Consider the following 19993-nt stretch of genomic DNA (forward strand, 5'->3'; position numbering starts at 1 on the left):
TTGTGAGCCTGAAGCAATGCTGTTTTAAATACAGACATCTAGTCAAGGCAACTTCTTAAATTAAAATATATACATCAAAGGTTTGTTTTGTTTTGCTTTGCTTTCTCTTTTGCTTTTATCACAGACTAGAGAAATAAATGCACATGTAAATGCTGAGAGTTACTTATTTGGATTACAATTCAATTTTTTTTTTTCTTGGCTGCACACACAGCACACAAAACTTCTCAGGCCAGAGATCAAACCCAAACCACAGCAGTTACAACACCAAATTCTTAACCATTAGGACACCAGCAAACTCCAACTTCTATTACTTTTAATTTTATCTTTAAACATAGACATCTGTTTGGTTTCATGAATAAAGCTTTTGGTTTTTTTCTCTTCTTACTGAACTTCTTGCAGAAGTAATATCTTAAACTTTGAGAATAACAGATGAAACAGAATGATAACATTGAAGTCTAATGTTGTATTTCATGACCTAGAGCAGTTTTCTTTTTGTAAGCAAATACATTAGACAAAAAACAGTAGGAGTCTGCATTACAATAATGATTGTGGAAGAAATAACTGACCTAGGATAATTTATCGAGTCCAAGTTTGTATCCAATATAATTTTTTAATCTAAAGCAGAATTACAGTTTAAAAACAATATTCAGATTCTGAATGAAAAGTCAGATTGGAGAGAAAAATATTAGCAAAAAATATTAGATGTTTAAGATTGTCAAAAATATAAGTGAATTTATTTGAAAGATGACAAACATTCTTCATAATTTCAAGCCTCTCAATTATTTTTAATAGAACAAATTATCTTGGAGGAAGGCTCATAAACTCTGTAGTGTTCATTAGTTTAGACCTGCACTGTGGGGGAATTTGCTTGGGAAATTGGTAGGCTCTCATTAGGCCAAAAAAAAAAATGTATGCTCCTAGATCAGGATTTTTCTCAAAGCACATGTAAAAGGCTAATACTTTTATTTGAAAAAAATTCATTATTATTACTTTTCTCTCTGTTTAGCCTGTATCACACTCAAAAGAAATGAATTATCTTGAAGGCTTTGTGCTTCATCTGTCCCAACATTGTTTTATTTTAATGATAAGTGTAATATATATGTATATTTTCTTTATATTTTAGGGCTGCATACACAGCCTATGGAGGTTACCAGGCTAGGCGTCGAATTGGAGCCTTAGCTGTGGGCCTACACCATAACCACAGCAATGCCAGATCCAAGCCACATCCTCGATCGACCTATGCTGCACCTTGGGACAACGCTGGATCCTTAAGCCACTGAGCGAGGCCAGGAATTGAACCTGCATCCTCATGGATACTAGTAGGGTTCTTAACTCACTGAGCCACAATGGGAACTCCAGATAAATGTAATATTTACACTAACTTCAGGTTGTACCTCTTACAAAAAATTTTCAGTCTCTGATTTGTTAAATAACTGAAACCATTCTCACCAATGTTCCAGATAAGAAGGGATAGGTAAGCTTCATGCTCCACAACTTTTTCAAAAAGCTTTTATTTCCAAGTAAGTTTGATCTACTTTTATCTGCTACTGATTTAACACCATGAGCTTAATATCATTTATTTAACCAGCCGGTTCATAAATTTTTTATATTAAGTCCTTGTATATATTAGGCAACAATTTACTTGTGACTCAAGTTTTGAATTCTTCTTAAATTAACAACATTTAGAACTTCTGTTTTTATCCTCAAATATTCTAATAATTTCTCTCTTAAACAAACAAATAAGCCTGGATTAAAGAGATGATTAAAATTCACAACGAATGTTGTTTTTGTCTCACCATACTACTTAGAACTATAAAAAGTGACAGTTTTTATATTTGCGATGCTTCACACATATCAATTACCCTTATAAAAATCCTACGGATTCTCAAAAGAATAGTGTCTCCTCCAATATCCCCAAAGGAGAAAATCCATGACATTGCAGCAGACTCTAGGACATGCAGCAGTGCCAGGAACAAACACCAGTGCCTGCCAATATGCAGGAGGCTGCAGATGAAAGAGGGCTCAGGTTCTGGAAGGTTCTAGGAGCTAGAAGTTATTGAGAATAAAATAAGTAATTTCTGTTTTCTCCCAACCCAGGCAACACTGCTCAATAGGTCAGCAAACAGAAAATAAACTGAAATCAATATTATTTTCGTTCCTTCTAAATATTAGTGTAAACTTGAACCCATATTGCCAAGTTTTAGTGCTTACCAGCCACATGCTGTGATGGGGATGTCTCAGTGCTGCAGTTTTCTTATCTATAAAACAAAGACAAAAAAAATAACATATTTTTCAGAGTTAGGATAATTCAATGCATTTGTTCTTCTAAAGTACTTAGGATAGTGTCCAACCCACAGTAAGCATTCCTTACATATTTGCTATTATTATTGTATTATCATTGTTGCTGCAATTAATGTAAGGAGTGCAGATCAGTATGACACATTGTAGCAAAATTTTCCACAAAGATTCTGTTGACTTAGGTTTTCTCATATTTTTGGACATAAATCTTGATCACAATTTCATGCAAGGTCCTAAACGCTCAAGTATTTCTCTGGAACAACACCTATGGGTTTTATTATTTTTCCCTGCAGGATAAATCCTTCTATTAAACCTAAACCTAAACCAGAGGTTTTCCCACAGTTTCAGATACTCAGGAGTTTCAAAGGGGACTGATCTGTGGTCATTCTGAGGTGCCAAAGTACGAATGCTTTCCTCCCAAGATGATTCCTATCTTCTACCTGGAGGCGAGGTTGCTGAAGACTATGACAACAGCCCAGCTGACTGCTCCCAGGATACTCCAGCAGTTCCAGGCTGGGATGAGGAAGCAGGTGTTATCAGATGACTGCTCAGGAATGTGACCTAAGTGGACCTTAACTGGGATACCGAGACTGGTCACATGGCTCTCTTTGGCAGGTTGTTTTAAATAGTTGTCTGCAACTCTTGATGTCTATGATCTGTACCTAGGTCACCTTCTGAAAGTTCTCTTCCTGTAAACAAGGAAATGTGTGCTGAGAAATAAGCAAGTGAGAGGAAACAAATGGGAGGTACAGTCACTTCTGACCCCATAAGCCAATAAGACACTATGTGCTAGATCTGGAATTTTTTCTGTATTTGACTTAGGTCATGCACTGAGAAGGTCAAGAAAATGTGGAGAATATTAACTATAGCCCCAGATCTTTGATGTAATTATGGTGAATAGCAACGCTTGTCAGGTCACTTAAAGTTTGAATGTTGACGTTTAAATTAACACTAGAATAATGTTCATCATTTCGGTAATAAAAGAGTAATATAGTGAAATTTAGTTGTACCTTACAGTGAATGGTTCCCTATTGCTAATCATGTCATCATGAGCTCATCCTGAGTAGGACATTGGCATCTGTTCTCATGCAATGAACTATCCACCCAAGTGAAGAGACTCAACTGATTAAGTCCCTTCTAAGAGTTTACTCTTTGTTCTTCGAATTTTCTGCTCTAATAGTATCAAGAAGACATAATTTTTTTTGTCTTTTTTTGTCTTTATAGGGCTGCACCTGTGGCATATGGAGGTTCCCAGGCTAGGGGTGTAATCAGAGCTGTTGCTGCCAGCCTATGCCACATCCACAGCAATGCGGGATCAGAGCTGCGTCTGCAACCTACACCACAGCTCACGGCAATGCCGGATCCTTAACCACTGAGCAAGGCCAGGGATTGAACCTGCAACCTCGTGGTTCCTAGTCGGATTCGTTTCCGCTGCACCACGATGGGAACACCCAAAAAGACATCATTTAACACAACCTTAAGAAAATATAACACTAAAGAGATGACAACACTCTAGAGAATTTCTGTAGAGTCAAATCCAAAATGAAGAATAACTATAGTTGAGTTATTTGGAGAAAAGCAAACCATGAGACATATGATAAAGAGGAATGTATGTAATAAAAACAATTAAGAAAGTTTACAGAAATCATAGTAAATTTTTGTCAAGAGAGCTGGAATTCAGACATGCTCTGTTATTACCTGACCTTTCTCTCCCTCTACTTTTAGCAGTTAAAATGATGGTCTTACCTCAAGATCTCTCTATAATGGATAGTTTACGACATATTAATCTGATTTTACACAACGGTTGTACTCAGTCGTCTGTGCTTCAAGTGTCATCATTCAAAGGTTGTATGTGATGCTAGTATGTGTTCTTGCCTCATTATGGATTTATCAATTAAGTATGCTTTTGTCCTCTCCCTGGATATTAACACAGTTAAGGATTTCATAGGCTGAATTGAAGAACGATGCCCTAGGGAGCTCTGAACCTCTTCATATTCTACCTGACCACTAACAGATCACAGAAGGCAAAGAAATATGCAACAATTCTCTGAAAGAGTGTGAGGACAGAGGATTAAATCAAGCATTACAGTAAATAATTTATGCCCTCAAAAATGTTTTAATGTGTGCAGCAGCCGTAAGTGTTCACAATTCAAATGCTATACTTTAAAGTTAGGGCTCCCAGGTGGCAGATAAAACCGCCAATTTATTCATGACTCATTCTAACCTCTTTACCTAAGACTGCAATTGGGAACACAAACAAGGAATAGGATAGCTGACCCAGCATGTGACATAGAAGATTATTCAGTTGAAAATACTACATTAAAGCATCCAGAGGTCAAGAAGAAAAAATCAAAGTATAAGACAGTGAACCCAGTAGTATATTGTTAAAGCAGGAATAAGTGAAGATGAATGGCCCTAGGTAGAGGTTCTATATTAATTAAAAGAGATAAAAAGCTCTCTGTTTCCAAGACTCTTGATGACATAAGTGTCACAGAATGAGAAATGTATTGAACATTTAGTGCTAAAGTAGCTTTTGAAGTCAAATAGCCAATCCCAGTAATTTTACAAAAGATGTAAATAAGTTCAGGGAAGTCAGATAATATGTTCTAAATCCATAATTAGTTGATGCTGAAGAACATACCAGAAGAATAGAGTATATCATCTTTGCCATTCAGTTACATCTGTTTTAATAGGTTCATCTAACAATTTGGGCATCAGGTGGTATAACACTAAGTAATTGAACTGGCCAGGTGTTTCACTTGGTACCTAGAATTTTTATTCTATTTTTTATTGAACTTGTGTGGTATTACATTAATAATGATGTCATTTTTACTGTTTCTAGGCATCTATTCTTCTGCCTATGCTCAGGTCATTTGTATAAACAGGTTATAAAATGGTGTCCCCAGGGTCTGTTCCTATTCAGCTATCTTGATTTCCACCCTGCAGTTAACCACAGGGAGGTGAATATGCAGCACTGAGACAGGAGCCAACCAAGGGCCCACCATCAGCTGACTTGAGACACTGAACACTGGCATAGTAATTAAACCCAATCCCTAGAGAGGCAATAAAAATATGGATCCACTTTACCAGTCACCTATTCAGATGTGTGGCTCTGAAAACTCACAAACTAGAAGGCTACAGTCAAGGCTGCTGCAGCCAATTTAGTCAACAGCTGATAGACAGTCACAGTGAAGAGTCTTCTAGTAGTCAACTCCTGACCAAGGCCTTAGAGATCATTAATGACAGACCCAGACAAGAACCGAGCTTTCTTCACGTGTAAGTATCTCTAATCATGAGAAGAGTGTAGCTCTGAAAATGATTTTTTTGTACATATTTTTATTTACTATTTATTTATTTATTTAAAAGTTTTGGGCCACCCTGCAGCATGTGGAGTTCCCCAGCCAGGGGTAAGATCCAAGCCACAGTTGCAACTTATGCCCCTATTGCGGCAGTGCCAGATCCTTTCACCCACTGTCCTGGGCTGGGAATTGAACCTGTGTCCTGGCACTGTAGAGATGCTATTGATCCTGCTGTGCCATAGCAGGAACTCCTGTACATATTTTTATATATTTACATATTTATATTACATATAAATATATAATATTACTTTTTAAAAAATATTTGTATATGTTTTTCTGAGTTCTGGGACGTATTTAAGTAACTGCAAATGAGCGCTCATTGAAATTTCAGGGATCCTGTTTCATTCTGAAACTAAGTTACTTACAAATCTTATAAGTACTGAGCTAGACTAACAATACACTTTTGTTTGTTTACTTAAGAAAAGGGAGGACAAACAGCCCAAACCTCAAGCTGTTGATGCTTCAGGACATATAAATCAAGAATACAGAAAACAGCAAATGCCCACAACTTCAGTCAGTAGTAGATTTTATATACTGGAGTGGCAAAAAAGTTTAAAAGTAAGGATAAGGCAAGAAAGGATCAATTAACAGAAAAGTTGAAGTTAAAAGTTAAATTTTTTTTATAAAACTACTCTAAATTACCCTTTTTCTGACAGTTCTCGCTTTATTTACATAAGCCAGGATGACTAAATTACTCTTTCAAAAAGCTGTTCCTAGATGCTATTTTCTACCCTCAAAGTAGTTTGTAACACATGAGAGCACTCAGGGGATTAATGGCTGAGCAATTCCCCTCAGGGTGCTGCTCACTGAACTTGTTAAGGGATCAAACCTCGTGGTACAAAGCAGCTATATTAGGAATGCTGCCTCACACTCAGTCTAGAAGTAAAGTAGAACTCCCTCTTTTTTTTTTTTTTTGTCCTGGCTGCACTGCAGCATATGGTAGTTCCCAGACCAGGGATTGAATCCGAGCTGCATCTGCGACCTACACCACAGTTGATGGCACCTCTGGATCCTTAACCCACTGAGCCAGGCCATCCTCAGCGACAAAGTGTTGAATCCTTAACCCAGTGAGCCACAGTGAGAACTCCAGATCCCCCTCTTCATTGTGGTCATGTTTGGTATTTATTCTATGTCATGAAATGGTAGACCTTTAGGTCCCCCTCTCATTGCCTGTAGCAGAGATCTCCTGCTAAGTGCATTGTGCTGCCAAATAATCGAACAACAAACTTTTTTATTATGTTCATCACTGGAAGTTGGAGTTGATTGCTACAGCATGAGTGTTACCCTGACTTATGCACAGAGAAACACTTCTTTTTTTCAAATAGGTAGTTTTTTTTTTACATGTGGTAGATTTTATATATAATTTTTCACCAATACGTTACTCTCTCTTCCTTCTGTACACCTAGAATATGTGATTACTGGCTTCCGTGAAGTTGAAAAAAACACTGTGATTAGTGTTTAGTGATTAGTTATGGCCAATAAATTGCAGATAAAAATTATGTGTTGCTGAGATCATGGAAATCTCATGTTCAAATAACCCAGGTCCTCCTTTCCCACGCTGAGTGATTGAGAGGGCTTGTGTGCTAGATGGTACAACCACAAAACAGTAGAGCCCCTGTTGTCCTGGGTTCACCCAATAACTGTGGAATTGAGCCCCAAACATCAATGCAACTATAATTTGAACAGGAAATAAGTTTTTGCTGCGGTAATCCAGGACATTTTGAGTTTGTTAATTCAGCAAATCTACCTTATTTTGACTAATATACATCATACTGGCTAGAGTATGTATATAGAATATGTATATACACATGCATGGATATATGTATATGCATTTATATATATGTGTAAGCTTATATATATGTATATACACATAAATACATGTAAAAGGTATATTAGAATATGTATGTGTATAGGTACACATAAACACATACATACATGCAATTATCCTGAAGAATTTTGATGATATAGTGGAGTTTTATTTTATAGAAAGTGTTCTTAATTATGCCTTTAAAAGAAAGTGATTTTAGCAATTAAGTTGTTCTTTATAACACCATACCAACAAGCAAACCATTCACTCAGTGACTTCTCTGCTGGAGATTCTACAAGGTGCTAATCACATCCCTTGTCTTCTCTGCATTCTAAATAGAATGAAAAATAAACACAGGAAATAGGTGGAATTGTGGATCTCAAAATATTAGCTTTTTCACCTTCAAAATTGTCAAAGATGGATCTTCTACTGCGCACCACCTAACTTGACTGACTCATCCATCTACTTGCAGGGAATGCAGCTGAAAGACCATGGGCTTCCCCTTGCAGAGGGGAGAGGCCTTGCTCCAGAGAGCTTAGTGTATGGAACAGTTGTCTTCATGAAGCTAAGTGCAATGTGATATACTGAACTGGATCCTGGAATAGGAAAAGGACATTAGCGGGGAAACCGGTAAAAAGTCTGGAATGTTGCTGATAGTAATATACCAGTATTAATTTCTTTGTTTTTTTGTTAATTGTTTTCTTTGTTTGTTTGTTTTTGTCTTTTCTAGGGCTGCACCCATGGTATATGGAGGTTCCCAGGCTAGGAGTCTAATTGGAGCTGTAGCCGCTGGCCTACGCCAGAGCCACAGCAACACAGGATCTGAGCCGCGTCAGCAACCCACACCACAGCTTTCGGTAACAACGGATCCTTAACCCACTGAGTGAGGCCAGGGATCGAACCCGAAACCTCATGGTTCCACGTCAGATTTGTTAACCACTGAGCCACGATGGGGATTCCTCTAATGTCTTAGTTTTGATAAACGTACTATTGTTATATAAAATAGGAGATGCTAAAATGAAGGTATGTGACAATTCTCTCTAATATACTCTTCTTTAAATCTAAAGTTAATTCAAGATTTAAAAACTTAAAGGAAGACTGCCTTTCTTCTACAAGCTGTGGGACACAGCTGAAAAGAAATGGTTAATAGTTTTGAAACTAGAAAGAACTAGGTTTAAATACAAAACATGCCACCTTCTACCCAGCTTCTCTTAAACAAAATTTCTGAATCCCAGTTTGCATATATGTATAACTGTTATAGTAAAGCCTGATATCAGCTTACAAGATGGTTGTCAGCTTTAAGTGGTATATAATTTATAAAATAGTTCCTGGGATGTAGTAGGGCATCTCTACAAACAGGTTTCACATTCTCCGAAAGTGTGTTTGATAACAAGTAAAACAGCTTCCAACATTGACCCTTAGGATGGAGAGAGGGACAGGTGCCATTGTGAAAAGTAAAGGCACACAACTGGCAGCTGGCTTGGCTGAAAAGTATGTACTTTCTTTGCAATTATATACTTACCAGACTGTGGTTAAGACTAACTTCCTGAGGAGTTCCCGTCGTGGCGCAGCAGAAACGAACCCAAGAACCCCACTAGGAACCATGAAGTTGAGAGTTTGATCCCTGACTTCGATCAGAGGGTTAAGGATCCAGTGTTGCCGTGAGCTGTGGTGAAGGTCACAGATGCAGCTCGGATCTGGCGTTGCCTGTAGCTCTGGCAAAGACCAGTGGCTACAGCTCCGATTAGACCCCTAGCCTGGGAACCTCCATATCCCATGGGTGCAGTCCTAAAAAGACAAAAAAAAAAAAAAAAGACTAAGTTCCTGAGTATTTCTGCCCCTCAGGATGTTTCTGCCTTTATGTCCCTGATCACGGCATTATAAAAAAGATTTATAAGATGCTCTCTCTTGGCTGTGTCAAGATTAATTGGAAGACACAACTCAGCTGCTTGTAAATGGTAGCTTCTTTTCTGTTTTGATTTATTTTCTCTTGCATAATTACAGACAGCCTAGTCAGAATGAGTTTGCTGGTTGTTGCTTAAGGGCTTTTGTCATTCCCATTTAAAACAAACACATTTAAGACTGTTACAAATGGTGGTCATCTAGCTGGTTGAATAGAAGGTCTTTAATCCATTCAAATCAATGTACATCAGTGGCTTTTGAGATCAAATTCCAAGTAATTGGTGAATATATACATGACAACTCAGAGACCAGAAACAATTCTAGGAACACTGATTATAGTGGTGATCACTTACAGTATATATAAGAGCTCTTCATAAAAGGTTTCAAGGCCTTATAAAACCAACAAATGATGTAATGGTATTTTGTTTTGTTTAATTACCAGTCATAATGCAATGTAATTAAACCCAGTGGTACGAGGAGAACAGTTTCAAGATGCAGACAATTAAGTTAATAACAACACATGTGAGATATATTTAGGCACCACATAAATCTTCTGTCAAGAGGATCCAGATCCAAGTTAATTAAGATAAGCATTTTTCTTACATTTATATAAAATAAAAAATACACAGATTCCATAGTTTAAGTAGCAGGATATACTGCCAATGACAGTGTTTCTAAAAATTAAATACTGATATTAACTGATCTTTACATAATTAATTAGATTTAAGCCTAAAAATTACTTCCTCTGGATGCTTAGAAAATCATCTCACCCCTGGGTGAGAAAAAAGAAAGAATATTAAAGAGTAAACATAATTATTTCCTTTAAAATTGATTTGTAGCTCTTTGTGCATTCTGGGTAATAATCGTTGAGTATATAATGCAACTATCTACTCCAGGTCTATAGCTTTTTACCTTTATTTATTACATTTTTGACACATAAATCATAAAATTTCAATTTCAGCATATTCATCAATCTTCTCATATGGCTTATCTTTTTGTACCATATTTAAGAATACCTTACCTAGCAAAAGGTAATCATATTTTCTTCTGATAAAATTTTATTTTCTTCATATTTAAGTCTTTAGTTTTTCTTGAGTTCATTTTTATGTTCTGGGTGAGATTGGGACATAATATTACTTTTCCAAGGAAATCCACAGACTCAACACTATTTTTTTCACTAGACTATCCTTTTTTGAAACACTATTTTTATCATTTATATAGCCTTTATATATATGCATATCTATAAATATAAATGCTATATGTACATATATAATATTTATATTTAATTCATATAATTAAATGCTATATTATATTGTTACAAATTTATATTTTATGTCATTTATATATCACATATATTATCTATGCTGTTGATATGAAGGCCTTATACATTCACATATGTACTTTATAATTCTCTTCTCCATTACATAAATCTATTCTTTCATTAATATCCGTTTTAGTTCCTACAATTGTATAATAAATCTTGCTATCTGGTAGTCCAACTATTCTTCAAACATGTCTTGGTTTTTCTTATCCTTTTAGTCTTTTGTATTAATTTAGAATTAGACAGATTTCCTTGAATTTCTTGAAGTTTTCCCATCTTTTCTGAGGGGTTCTTCTGGATGTTAGAATCTTCCTCCAACGCTCTGATAGTTTACAACTGAGTTTAGCCTTAATTCCCCACTTATGCAGAGCCTCAACATCAGCCAGAGGGAGAATTAGAACTTTCTTAGGTCTTTCCTGGGGATGCACAAAACACTGCATGTATTTTTGGCCTTCTAGACCCCCAGAAAAATGTCTGAGCTTTTCAAAGCCCCCTACAGACTTCTCGTTCCCACATTTCCTTTGGAGTATTTTAGCCGACTTTTTGCTTGTCCCTATTATTGTCATTGCCCATGGCAGCTCTGACAAGGGCTGCCAATAGTCTTGAGGATGGGAATCTCCTTACTGAGAGAGACCTGAGTCAGGTCAAACAACTATATGCTTTCACAGGGAGCTACCATGCAGGTCATTTCATGAAAATTCTCTAGAAAGGGAGCTTCTGAGGGAGTTCTAAACTTTCTCTTCCCTCTAGTAGCTGCTATTCTGTTGGTTTTGACAGCTACCATGTTTCTGAGACTGCTGTTTTCAAAGCTACTGAGGAGCTGAGGATAGAATGGAAACGGCATGTCAAAACATCATCAAGTTTGCTGCCCCTACCAGAATTCAGCTATTTTTTTCTTGAATAAATTCCCCTCACATTGTTGCAAGACTTTGGTTTATTGGCAGAATTTTTGTTTTTTTTTTTTTAGGTTGATTTCAACAATTTTTGCCTGTGTTCTTGTTTTCTGGAAGAATGGATTTTCAAATGTCTTACTTCTGTGTTATGGATGTTGGTGTCCCCCCCCCCCCTCATGTGCTGAAGTCCTAGCCCCTGATGTAATAACATTAGAAGGTAGGGACTTGGGGAGGTAATTAGGTTTAGGTGAGGTCATAAGGGTGGAGCTGCCATTATGGGATTAGTGCCCTCATAAGAGGAGATATCAGAGAACTTGCTTCTCCTTTCTCTCTCCACTGTGTGAGGATACAGCAAAAGGTAGCCACCTATAAGAAAGTCCCCACCAGAGGCCTGACCATGCTGGCATCTTGATCTTGGATTCTGCCACCTCCAGAAGTGTGATAAATAGATGTCTATTGGTTAAGCCATCCAGTCTATTGGATTTTGTCAGAGAGGCCCAACCTAATTAAGAGACTATCATTCTGGAAGTTCATTTCTATTTTTCCATATATTTCCACATAGGTATAAGAGCTTCATTTGGGAAGGAATTTCTTCTCATCCTCTTTGCTCATTCTATTGTAATATTATATTTTCTTATTGGACTGTAACTGATTTTTTTATTTTGTGTATGTAAATAGTGCCTTTTTTTTGCTAAAATTTCCCCAGTTTATCATTTGCTTATGAATATAATTTTATACACATCGATTTCTTTTATGAAATCTAATATATCGGTACCTACCATTATATTTTTTCATCATATTAGGAAAAGCTGAAATTCATTCACATTTTTCTAGTTTTTTAATGATTTTACTTTTCCACTTATCTAGAATTAATCTAATATATGTTACAGTGTGAAAATCAACATGATTTTTGTCTCAGAACATCAATTTTCTGGAGTTCCTATCATGGCTCAGTGGAAATGAATCTGACTGGTATTCATGAGGATGCAGGTTCGATCCCTGGCCTCACTCACTGGGTTAAGGACCTGGCATTGCTGTGAGCTGTGGCGTAGGTCACAGATGCAACTGATCCTGAGTTGCTGTGGCTGTGGTGTAGGCCGGTAGTTGTAGCTCCGATTCTACCCCTAGCCTTGGAACCTCCATATGCCATGGGTGCAGCCCTAAAAAGACAAAAAAAAAATCAATTTTCCTAACAGAATTTATCAAATAATCTATTTCATCCCCCATTCATTTGTGATACTTTATTTATAATATATTAAATGTCCAAATATATAAATTACTACATATAATAAAAGGTTTCAGGGTTATCTCTTCTGAACTCTGGCCATATTTCTACTCTTGATCCAACATTCCATTGTCTTGTTTGCTGTTTTTTTTTTTTGGCCACACCTGCAACATGCAGAAGTTCCCAGAGCAGGGATAGAATCCATGCCAGAGCAGTAACCAGAGCCACAGCAGTGACAATGCTGGATCATTAACTCACTGAGTCACCAGGGAACTCCTTGTTTGCAGCTTTTCACTATATTTTAATATGTGGTTATTAACTTTAAATTAATATACAGTGTAAAGGCTAACACTAGATGAAAAGTGGTCTTTGGAGTATAGCCTTTCCCTCTTTGCTCCTATAGTTCTTAAATCCTTACTCAACTGTTCAACGAGACACTGCCTCCTACAAGGAGACTTTCTAAATCCTCATTTTCCTCCTCCTGGGTTGAGTTAGGTGTCTTTCCTCTATGCTGCTTCTTTATATTCTCATAATGTTCCATGCACATCTTCATTATGGTATATTTGGGGTACACTGCATTGAAGGGTTGAGTTTTCCACTATTTATACCACTGTACTGTGGTAAACTCTTTGAGAGCAGACTGTGTTCTGTATCCATGATGCCCCCAAGTGGTTTCTGCTCATATTAAAAGATCAACCAATTTTTCTTGAAAAAAAAGAATAAATGGTATTAGTTCAACTTCCCTCTATTGTGGATAACAGGAAGAAAAAATCTGGCAAACTACTAAAGCATCATAATTTAGGATTTATTACAACTAAATACACTAATTTTAAATATAGACACCTAGTTATGACTCAATAATGTCTTTTTTTTTTTTTTGCTATTTAGGGCCACATTTGTGGCATATAGAAGTTCCCAGGGGTCGATCAGAACTGCAGCTGCCTGCCAGCCACAGCCACAATCGCTGACACAAAAATTCCAGATTCGAGCTGCATCTGCCACCTATACCACAGCTCATGGCAATACAGGATCCTTAACCCACTGAGCAAGATCAGGGATCAAACCTGTATCCTCATGGATACTAGGTGGGTTCATAACAAGCTGAGCCACCACGGGAACTCCCCTATGCAATAATGTCTTAATTTTGAATGCTATCATTCTGCTTTAATACAAAACTTGACAATTATTATTGAATATTCAAAAGCTGTGGTTTGTATACAGTTTTCAGTCATTAGCAGATAAAAAGCCCCCTGCAGTTTTCCCTACTGCCAACTCTATTTGCTTTTTAAATCAAATCAATTTAAATCAAGCATCAAAAATCTGCTAATCCCTGGAGGGTCTGAAAGCCTCAACACTTGTTATTTGCACTTGAAAAAAATTACTTTCTGTTATAGGCACTTGGCCTTGGCTGTCACAAGAGAGGTTGTGACCACTGGATACACTTTAACAACCCCAACACAACTTCTAGGACAATGAGATTCCAATCAGAAATTTCTGGAAGCTAAGTTGTACCCCAACAGCTAGTAAACAAAAGAGATAGTTGGTTTCCTTGGTAACAGGTATAGACTTTTGCATTTTGGTTTTTTTATTTTATTTTTTTAAATGATTTTTATTTTTTCCAATATAGCTGCTTTACAGTGTTTTGTCAATTTTCTACTTTTCTACAGGCAGCAGAGGGGAGCAAAAACAAGCAACCGTTTTACTTGTTAGCTCACTCTCTGGGAGTGGGAGTGAGCTGGTTCTGTTAGGAGACCACTGACTGAAACTGCCCACCTTGGCCAGGTCTGATAATAGCCACTTGCATGAGTTGTCTCAAAACAGGAGGCCCTGATAAGGATGGCGCTACCCTGAAGACTAACCTGGAGAATTTAGGAGGGGCCAAAAGGAGGGAGGAGACAACCAACAATTGCAGGATCCTTGGTGCTGGAACCCATCTTGGCTGAGAGGTAAGTGTACCACCTACAAGGACCCTGGGCCACACCAAGTACGGGCCAAGCAAGACGATTGTCCAGAGACAACCCAGACACTAACTCCACCCCCATAAAACCAGAAACTGTGAGCCATGCATGTAGCAGAGCTGTTCTCCTTGGGTTCCCTTGTCTTGCTGCTCTCCGCCTGGGCACCCCTTCCCAATAAAGTCTTTTGCTTTGTTAGCATGTGTATCTCCTTGGACAATTCATTTCCGAGTGTTAGACAAGAGTCCACTCTCAGGCCCTGGAAGAGGTCCCCCTTCCTGCAACAGTACCTTATATGGGATGAGGATAGTGGTGGATTGGGTCCAGGCGTTGGGCCAGAGGGGTGGCTTAGGTAGTCTGCCCACCCCTTTGGTGGTGTTGTGTACATGGGGCATGCCATAGTAACCTGCTTTTGCTCTTCGCTCTGCAGAAGTGAAAGTTAGGTTTTTAGGGTTTTTTTTTACTATCTTCTTAATTGTAATTTGCCCCAACTGCTCATGTACCCAGTTGTTTTTAGTCTCTTATAAGTTCTTTGTATTTTGTTGCTGGAGAATATGTTTGTCCAGGTATAAGCATTGTACCCACTGCAGAAAAGGCTTCCAGGTCCCAGGCCCCAGCCTGTTTCAGAATGAAGCTAGAATATCTATAAAAACTTGGCTGTAAAGTACACAGACAAAGAAGACAATCATTTAAAGAAGACTCAAATTTGCAAAGCCAGTTGAACTAGAGCACCTATGAATCTTTTATTAATCTAGTCTAAGACAACATGTATAATATTGACAAATGCTTCTGCATTCCATGTTAATTTAATGAGCTCATCTTGAAGAATCTTCATTGATTACCTAAGAGTACTCAAGGCTCCCTTTAACTTTTGATCCTCAGGAATGTGCTTTTACACTGTCTATTTATGGTTAGATAGGACATTACCGTATTTGAAAGCTGTTATTCTCCCACAGGAGCAAATGGAAGTCACAGCAAACATCAGAACTCCCTGACTCACCAGCCACATGGGAGCTTGGAGCAAAGAGGATACTATACAGGGCTCCACAGCTGAAAAGGCAATTGCTTTGGCTGGAAGACCTAACTATAGGGTAAATCACAGCTCAACTATGAGAAAAAGAATTAAAAATCTGCTTTCATGTTCAATATAGTCATGTAGATTAAAATCTGTTTATTCTCACTTTCCAAGCAGGATTTCAAGGTTTTGGTTTTCATGAAAAGGAAAGGTAATAAGTATTTAATTGTTTTAATGAATAAGGAATGCTTTTATTCTAGCTAGTATTAAATTATAAAGTAAATTCTCCATCTCATTATTGGTGCCAACATGTGAGAGATAATCACAACTTTACCTTTAGATGATGTAACCTTCATTGGGCATGAACAACCTTGCCTCACCCCACCCCCCAACTCCCTACAGCAAAATCAATTCCTATTCAAAGGACTTCAATCCCCCCCTTAGAGAGAAGTCACTCTTTATAAAGTAAGCATTGGTATATCCAGAAACTTTTTGTTCAAATACAAATAGCCTTGAAAACAGAGAATGTCTTAGAGATTTTAACCCTGCAGTGTAGATTAGTTTATTGATACATATATATTATATATATGCATGTATGTATGTGTATATATATATATGCATATGTATATTTTGCTTCAGGGGGATTGGCAGAGGAGAATCCTGAGGCTTGTAGATGGCCTGGGCAATTAAAGTTTCACCAAATAACTACCTTCGACTTAGAATGCTGGGATCAGTGCAAAGGGAGTGGGACTTACCGGTCAGGTATACTTGATGGGATAGAAAAGAAAGAGACATAAGGCTCATAGCTTTTCAAACAGTTCTTATCTTTCCTGTAGATATTGGAACTTGCTATTCCCTTGAAACTTTCTACTCCTCTCCAAACCCCATCCCCATCCCCCTACCTGGCTAATTCCTATTCAACATCTGGATCTTAGCATAAATGCTACTTTTTCAGGTAAGACTTTTCTGTCTCCTAAGATTAGGATACTCTCATGGAATACTGAAACATTCCATTTCTGCATATATCAAATGCTGAGCAATTATTTGTCTGCTTACAGTTTAGCTGGGAAGATGATATTAAAATATAATTAGACAAATAATTGATCAGCATTTGGGCCATGGCCATGGCCATCTGACTTACCATTCTTTCCTAGCCCTTAGCACACTACAAACACTCAAAAACATATGGACTGATTGGCTGTTTGGTGCAATGTGTATGCAGCAGTAATCTTGGAAATGGAGCATTAGGGCAGCAGAGTCTCATGGCACAGAGTGATGAATATCCAGGTGGTAGTATAAGTCTGGGATGGATATGGACAGAGATGAAAAAAGGAAAATAAAAGAAAGAGAGAATCTTCTCAATTTCACAATCCTCAGAAAAATGCATAGCCTTCCTGAGTTCCAGCTTTTAAATGTGGACAATGACCCCTACCTTGCAAGGCTGCTATGGGGGTGAAAAGATGCAGTGCAGCGCCTGGCAATAAGACAGCCAATAAGTCATAGCTCTTAATGTTAATTCTGCTAATATTATTCCCACTATTTCTTTTCTCAGTTCACATTCTCTCTAATCCTACACTACTATAATAACCTTCCAACAGGTCTTCTTGCCTCCAGTGTCCCCCACCCCCAACCCCGAACATAGCAGCAAGAAGGTATACAGACAAGGAAATTATGGGCAGCTAGTGAAGGGTGTGGGTGGGGGTGGAGGGGTTGATAAAAAGACTCAGCCAAGCCAGAGTGCCTGCCGGGGAACTGAATCTGAAGAATTCACTTGAACTTCAAAGAACAGGGTCAGAGGAAGAGTGACAGTCAACAGAAGATTGTTCATATATCCAGTAAGGCAAAAGGACTGCAGAGAGCCATCCAGAGAAGCTCCAGTATGATCTGATAAAGGTGGAGAAGTCACAGCATAGACCACACCCTCCTGCCCCATGCAGCCAGCCACGTGAACTGAAGATCTGTCAGCATTGCAGGGAAAGGAAAATAGGAGATTCACGCAGGTCTCAGATAGGAGGTTTAAATTGAATAAGACCACGTCTTGTAAACAATCAAAAGGTATGGAATTGTCCCAAAATAGTCTTAAGAGGTGGGAAACAGAGATTTAATTTAGTACCACTGAAGGCAGAGATTCTGAAAAAAAACTAAAATCATTCTAAGTTTACGGCCTTTGAAGTTCAGACTGCTCAAGGAATTCCCATTGTGGCACAAGGGATCACAAACCCAACTGGTATCCGTGAGTGGCTTAAGGATCCGGTGTTGCTATGGCTGTGGTGTAGGTCACAGATGCGGCTCGGATCCTGCATTGCTGTAGCTGTGGCTGTGGCTGGCAGCTGTAGCTCTGATTTGACCCCTAGCCTGGGAACTTGCATATGCCGCAGGTGTAGCCCTAAAAAGAAAAAAAAAAAAAGTTCAGACTGTTCAAGAATCTGGTTAGAGGGATGTCAGAGATGACCTTCAAGTCTCTGGCATGGGAAGTTAAGTCACGCTATTACCTGAGATGGAAATACAGCAGCTGCGGGATGGACATGGAGAATTGGGAGTACACTGCTTGAAAACGCTACCTGGAGCCTGGTCAGAGGATGTGATGATCCAGGGGGAGTAGAATGGAGGGGAACCAAGAACAGTCAAGAGGAAGAAAAGTCAGTGCAGACAACAAAAAAGACTGAACAAAGAACCATGTTTCTGAAGGAGGGGAGAAATACACAAAAGGGACTGCTGTGGCTGCTAAAGAGTTTCACTTCCATCACAATTGTGCCAACGGCAGACCAATTGAGCAAGCTGTACTTTTTTCATTCCCTCCAGGGACACACAGGATATTTCTGTTTTTCAAGGAAGTTCTGCAGTGTGTACTGTAGGCAAGCAAAGAATGCTTGAGATGTTTTTTCCCTGCTTAGAACTTTGGAAGTGCTGGCTGGTCAGTAAAACAAATGTCTGGGAAAGAAACTACATCATGCGCATCAAGTATTGCTCCTCGGATGTTCCATGGTACTCAGGTACATGAAGCTCAAATACAATAGGCTGCCTCTTCATAAACTGCGCTGACCCTAGAGCCATAATTTCACAAGGCCAGAAAAAGATAGCTAGCATAAATAAAATGCATTTGTTAAGAGTTCTAAAATGTTTTTCTCAATTTGACAACTCCTGAATGTGAGCTGATAGATGGATTGGGTTCTGTCTTCCAGGCCAGTCTATCCAACTGATAAGGAAACTTAAACTATATCTAAGACATATTTATTGTGAATGCAGAGTTAGTTAGAGCTGACCTATGGCATGAAGATGAGGGTCTGGGTGCCCCCACAGCAAGTGCCCTGCAATGCAGGTCCTGGCATTGGAGGAAGCAGGTAACTCGCATTTGCCAGACCATTCTTGCATCAGGAAATTGGCTGTGGTGGTCTCCTTTAATTCCTGCCCATCCTAGTTTCCCATACTTTCTTTGCTTCTGTGAGCTATGATTTCTTTTTCTGCCTAAGTTAACCCCATCTGATTGCTGCATCCAAGAACAGAATAGTACAACAGTGGTTTGGCTTTATCTCTCTGGCTTTTGCCTTCAAGGATCTATTTCTACAGTGGTTTAACATAAAATATGAGACCAAAAAGAGACTCTTGATGGGGAGCTTAGTAAATGTCCATGGTCTTTGTTTGACCAGACTCCCCTTTCCTCGGCCTCTACTGATGTATAGTCTCATTCCGGTTAACAGATAGAAACATGGCCTAAATGGCACCAAACTTGATATTTCACCATCATCTCATGTCACAGTGATGGGAAGAAAGGGTAGATGTATGACCCAAGCCTTGACAATTAGACTTGAGTCTGTGATTTTTTTTTTTTTATTAAGAGAAACTGTTGAGAGAGGCGAGGGATGGGTAAGAAAGGGTGTAGAGAATGGAGTGAAGATGGAGCAGATGCCGTTAATTCACATACCTACGTCTCCTTGTTGAAGGACGGTCCTCAGGATGCTAGATTCGCATGCGCACACACAGACCTGAAAGAGCCAGGGAATTTACATTCCCCTAGGAGCAGCCCTGAACTAGTGACTGGTGGGCACCTGTTAACTGGGACAGTGCTGAGGGGAGATGGATCCCATCTCCAGAGTCCCACTGAAAGATGAGCCAAAGTTACCTTCTGTTGGGCTTAAGTCAGAAAGAGAAAGACAAATACCACAGAATATCACTTACATGTGGAATCTAAAATATGGCACAGATGAACCTATCTGCAGA

Source organism: Phacochoerus africanus, chromosome 8 (genome assembly GCF_016906955.1).
Source record: "Phacochoerus africanus isolate WHEZ1 chromosome 8, ROS_Pafr_v1, whole genome shotgun sequence".
In the NCBI taxonomy this organism is placed as follows: domain Eukaryota; kingdom Metazoa; phylum Chordata; class Mammalia; order Artiodactyla; family Suidae; genus Phacochoerus; species Phacochoerus africanus.